Below are 6,478 nucleotides of genomic sequence, written 5' to 3'. Positions count from 1 at the left end.
TTCAAGCAATTCTCCTGCCTCAGCCTCCCGAGTAGCTGGGACTAGAGGTGTGTACCACCACACCCTGCTAATTTTTGTAATTTTAGTAGGAGATGGGGTTTCACTATGTTGGCCAGGCTGTTCTCGAACTCCTGACCTCGTGATCCACCCACCTCGGCCTCCCAAAGTGCTGAGATTACAGGGGTGAGCCACCACACCCAGACTTGGAGGTTTTAGTGTACATTAAATTTTCTGTAATACAAGAATTATGTGCATATAGGTATTATTATATTGTTTTGTTTAAAACTTTATTAAGAGTTTTTTCATCATTTTGGAAAAATCGTATGACTGACTGCAATACTGCCTGCAAAATTTTGTCTTCAAAACAAGACATCTGTATAAGTCTGTATATGGAGTGGTCGTAGTCATAGTGATTCCACATGTATATGAAAACACATGGCTACTTTGCTGTGTCTTCTAGTAGAGTCGTGCTTAAGAATTCACGTGGAAATACGAATACTTTCCTTGTATTTCTTCTCTTTGTTAAAGTTAGAATATTAATGTTGATTTTTAAAAATGTATAGGTAGGTTATATTAACTATGAATTTCATTTGAGAATAGTAAAGGGTGTGTTGCAAAAAATTATCATTAAAGAGGGTATTAGATCCATAGGGTTGAGAATCACTGTTTCATATAATAGGAATTTCTCTTATCTCAGCTTAACTCAGCATAGGACACTGTTAAATCCCAGCCAACCATTAGAACTATTCTCAGCTGCTTGAGTTAGCTCACTGATTCCAGAATTTCTCATAGACACATGCCAACAGAGAAATTCAGCCTAGTCTAAAATTATGTGCCCGCCTCCTGATCTAACACCCTCAGAATCTATTGCCACACATATTCATCAAGGTTTAGACAATAAAATTAGCACTTAGAAAAAGTCAGCCCGCTTGACAGATTTTGACTCCTTGTGCCTCCACTTAAGATCTATTGCAGCAGACATGACGTCTCCTAAAGCCTTGCCTTCAATGGACACTTCCTTCAAAGTAATCACAGGTGGTGATTTAAGTGTTTTGTCACTAGGTGCTTGGACTACCAATGACCCATCTTTTTTTATTATTTTTTCTGATAGCATTTCATAGAGGATATGTATTCTGGCATTTTATGAAGAAGGCCTCCCTCCACTAAAAAATGAAATTTTCTTCTGAATGATGATCTAGATGATTTTCAGAAGTATGTTCTATCTCACCTTCTTCTGCTGGATTGTCAGTCCACAAACGTTTAGCTAATGTCCAGAATCTACTATGTGCTGGACATTAGTTTGGTGTGGTAGGCTACAAGCCTGGCAATGTCCATGCTCACCTGGCATTTTAAAAATACTGTTCCTGGCCAGGCGCAGTGGCTCATGCCTGTAATCCCAGTACTTTGGGAGGCTGAGACGGGTGGATCATGAGGTCAAGAGATTGGAGATCATCCTGGCCAACATGGTGAAACTCTATCACTACTAAAAATACAAAAATTAGCTGAGCATGATGGTACACACCTGTAGTCCCAGCTACTCAGGAGGCTGAGGCAGGAGAATTTTTTGATCCTGGGAGGCTGAGGTTGCAGTGAGCCGAGATCACGCCACTGCACTCCAGCCTGATGACAGAGCGACACTTTGTTTAAAAAAAAAAAAAAAAGTGTTTTTTCTCCTTGTTCTACAGAATTGTTTCCATGGTCCACACTTTATTTTTGTCTCTTTCCTCATTTCTCCCTGAGATGAAACCTTTCCAGACTTTATGTCTGTCTTTGTCAATAACAGTGACATTTGAGTAGATATGATATGTAATTCTGGGTTATGCCTAAGTGTCTGCTAACGTAATTCAAAGAGAATGTATCTACGATGTGGAGAACATTGTGCTGAGGCTGGGCATGGCGGTTTATGGAAGTGGGTGGGGTGGAACATCTAATCCCAGCACTTTGGGAGCTGAAGCAGGAGGATCACTTGAGCCCAGAAATTCAAGACCAGTCTGGGCAGCATAGTGAGCCCTGTCTCTACACAAAATGTAAAAAATTAGCTAAGTGTGGTAATGCACCCCTGTGGTCCTAGCTAGTTGGGAGGCTTAGGTAGGAAAGATTGCTTCAGTCCAGGAAGTTGTGGCTGCAGTGAGCCAGACTGTGTCTTAAGAAAAAAAAAATATCATTGTGCTAAGAGATGTGGCAGATAATAATATGTAATAGCTAACACTGAATGCTTAATAAGTGCTGATCACTTTTAAGTACTTTGCATGTACAGCATGCTTAGTCCTCAATCACTCTATGAGGTGTTGCTGTTATTACCTGTATTCCCATTTTACAGATGAAGAAACGGAGGCATTAAGTGACTAAGAAGCTTGCTCAAGGTCACACATCAGTAATTAAATACAGGTAGTATGAATCCAAGACCAACTTTCTCTGCTGCTTCCTTGTGATAAATAAGATATTAAGTTGAAAAACATACTTTGCCTCAAACAACTTGCCATTAAGGGAAAGCTGCGGAAATTACTATAAACTTATCAGTTGTGAAAAGAGTCAACTAAGAGTCATGAAGTTTTTTAGAACAGTGGCTCAGGTAACTGGTTTATTTTTTTCTTTTTCTCTTTCACTTTTTTGTTTTCCAGTGATTCATTTGACGATTCATGGAATTGTGCTTCTGTATATTCACCTTTTGATCTTACTGTTTCTCTTTTCTACTAAAATGGAGAATTTCTTAAAGGTAGGAACTATATATTATTTCTCTTCATCTTTAGCCCCTAGCACATAATAGAGGACCACTCAATATAAAAACTCAATAAATTATTATATTCAAAGAAATGACAGTAATTATTCATAATTAGTATCTATGAATACATTGCATCGAAGGGCACTATAGTATTTTAGAGCCTTTGAGTAAGTCCTGATACTATTCTGGTAAGAGAGTTAAACATTATTATCCTTGTTTCACAATCAATGGTTTAATTGTCAAAAGGTCAAGTGGCTTACTACAAGTTAGTCAGTAGGGGAAAAAACAGAATCCAAGAGTTTTTTTTTTCTTATTACAAAAAAAAAAAGATTTCCCTAAAGTTAAATTAATGCACATAAAAATATCGAAAAATATAGCAAAGATACTTTGTCAAAACCAAGCAACACTTAAACACAAAATATTAATTTATGTTAACTTTATGTAAGTTATTTTTAAAATCAACTCTAAAGATTGTGTTCAGAAATTTCTTTTTAAGCTATTTTTGTTTTCTGCACATTATTTTAGTAATAAGGGCTATATCCTCCCATGAGATCTACAGGGCGGATATTAGATAAGCCACAGATGAGTTAACTTGTTTTGGCTTGAATGAGGAAATGTGGCAGCTCCAGATGCTTCCATGCTCCAAGCACATCGGATCCAGTAGGCAAGAGAAACTGGGCAAAGACTCAAAGAAGAGAGGTGTTTTTAGCTAATAACAAAGTCTACTCTTCCAGTGCTTCCGTAGACAAGGAATTTTTTTTTAAGAAAAATATTGTTACAACATAGTTATAGATTCATTCTTGGTTAAACAAACTTCAACAAAGGATGATCCAAAAGGCTTGAATTTCTAACTGCATAAAAAGTTATTTTTACTCTTCAGTCTGTTCCAGTGGCTGTTTTCCCTACCTTTGTTAATGGCTTTACCATCCTTTGAAATGACCAAGCTAGAAACCTCAAATTCATTCTCCACAGCTCCTTCTCCCTCACCTTCACATGTCACTGGTTTTAGTTTTACTCATATGCCCGTTCTGTCATCTAAGTAGATATATTTGTTATATTTACTTATATATCTACTACATCTACATATATAATACATCTATTGTAACCTCTATGCCCTCTTCTGAAGGTTGAGCCTCTTCACCTCTCTAGACTATATGACAGTCTCCTAGATGGTTTTACTGCCCCTGATAAAGTTATTTATTTACCTAAAAACCACCAGTGGTTCACTCTCATCTAGAGATCAGAATACAACATCTTAGCATGTCTGTATTCTCCCCAACCTGTATAATCATCTGTTTTCTTCTACTTCCCTGAAAGCCTCTACTCTGTCAATTTCTTCTCACCATTCCCCAGACATCTCCAACATATCCAACTATTACATGTTTCAGTGTTTTTGTATGTGATATTCCTATAGCTTGCAGTCCTTCCTCTGCCTTCATTACATGGCCAATCCTAAGGCTTCCTTTAACTCCCAGCCCAAATGTGGCCTCTCTCTGAAACGTGTCTTGACTCATATAATTAACCACTCCCATTTCATATCTGTGGTGAGATTCTTGCTCCCCATTGAATAGAGTCTGTTTATGATGCACATTTCCCAGCTCCTTTCCAGTGAGGTAAGGCCGTGTGACTTCTGGTCAAAGGGCTGTGAGTGGAAGTGTATGGAGATATGCCACTTCTGGTCCAAAACACCTAAGAGTTGGTGCATGACCCTCCAACTCTTTCTTCTCTTGGCAACTGTAAAGGTCTTGTGAAGAGAAGGTAAAACCACAAGATGAAAAGGGCCTAAACAGACAAAAGGTAGGGGGGAACTGCTCTGGGAAGTCTTTTGAACATACATTAGACTTTATGTAAGCAAGATATAAACTTTTGGGCTGGGTGCAGTGGCTCACACCTGTAATCTCAGCACTTTGGGAGACCGAGGTGGGTGGATCACGAGGTCAGGAGTTTGAGTCTAGCCTGGCCAAGATGGTGAAACCCAGTCTCTATTAAAAACACAAAAATTAGCTGGGCATGGTGGTGGGTGCCCGTAATCCCAGCTGCTCGGGAGGCTGAGGCAATTTGCTTGAACCCGAAAGGCAGCTGTTGCAGTGAGCCAAGATCATGCCACTGCACTCTAGCCTGGGCAACAAAGCAAGACTCTGTCTCCAAAAAATAAATAAATAAATAAAAGAAATAAAATTTTGTTGGTTAAGTCACTGAGCTTTGAGGTTTATTCACTATAGTGTAAACTTCCCTAACTTGCCTAACTCAATATCCTACGTATCTCTATTTAGCCTTTTATTTTACAAAATTATAATAATGTATATTATTCTATACTGTTAACCCTCAAGGTCAGACACTATTCCTTATTTAGCATCTAATACAGTGTTATAAACAAAATTGAACGTGAAAACTGGACTATGCATCTTCAAACTTAATCTCTAAACCTGTTCTCCTTCCATTGCTTCCTATCTCAGTAAATGACATCATCACTAAACCCAGTCACTCAATCCAGAATACAGAAGTATATTTCTTATGTCATTTTAAGCTTCTAAAGCCAGGAAATACCTTGGAAGTTCTTATTCTACCTCCCAAGTATGTCTTAAGTTTGCCATGGTTCTCCATTCTCTCATCACTTTCTACCTCTTACTGGAATGGCAGCCACCAGCTTTCTTTATACACACACACACACACACACACATGTGTGTGTGTGTGTGTGTGTGTCTGTGTCTGTGTGTGTGTATATATATACGTATATATATATATTTATATATATGTGTATATATATATTTATATATATATGTATATATATATATTTATATATATAGTGGTTTTTGGTGACACAGATGAACTGTATAGGGGTGAAGTCTGAGATTTTAGTGCACCCCTTACCCGAGTAGTGGACATTATACCCAATTTGTAGTTTTTCAAATCCCTGTTTCTACTCCCACTCACCCCCCTTCTGAGTCTTCAAAGTCCATTATACCACTCTATATGCCTTTGCATACCCATAGCTTAGCTCCGGTTTATAAGTATGTAGAACATGTAGTATTTGGTTTTTCACTCCTGAGTTTCTTCACTTAGAATAATGGCCTCCAGCTCCATTAAATTCCCTGCAAAAGATGTAATTTTGTTCCTTTTTATGGCTAAGTAGTATTCTATGGTGTACATATACCACATTTTCTTTATCCACTCATTGGTTGATGGGCACTTAGGTTGGTTCCATATCTTTGCAACTGTGAATTGTGCTGCAATAAACATATGTGTGCTGGTGTCTTTTTGATGTGACTTCTTTTCCTTTGGGTAGATACCCAGGAGTGGAACTCCTAGATTGAATGGTAGATCTACTTTTAGTTCTTTAAGAAATCTTCATACTGTTTTCCATAGAGATTGTACTAATTTACATTTCCACCAGCAGTGTATAAGCATTCCCTTTTCATCACACCCATGTCAACATTTATTGTTTTTTAACTTTTTTTTTTTTTTTTTTTGAAAGTTTTTTTCTTCCACCCAGGCTGGAGTGCAATGGTGCAAGCTGAGAAGCTTACTGCAACCTTCGCCTACTGAGTTCAAACAATTCTCTCCTGCCTTAGCCTCCTGAGTAGCTGGGATTGCAGACACGTACCACCACACCAGGCTAATTTTTGTATTTTTAGTGGAGACGGGGGTTTCACCATGTTGGCCAGGCTGGTCTTGAACTCCTGACCTCAGGTGATCGATCTGTCCACCGTGGCCTCCCAAAGTGCTGGGATTACAGGCATGAGCCAACGTGCCTGG

Source organism: Sapajus apella, unplaced genomic scaffold (assembly GCF_009761245.1).
Source record: "Sapajus apella isolate SASKATOON/1434 unplaced genomic scaffold, GSC_monkey_1.0 scaffold25, whole genome shotgun sequence".
In the NCBI taxonomy this organism is placed as follows: Eukaryota; Metazoa; Chordata; class Mammalia; order Primates; family Cebidae; genus Sapajus; species Sapajus apella.
Note: the sequence above shows the minus strand (reverse complement) of the source record.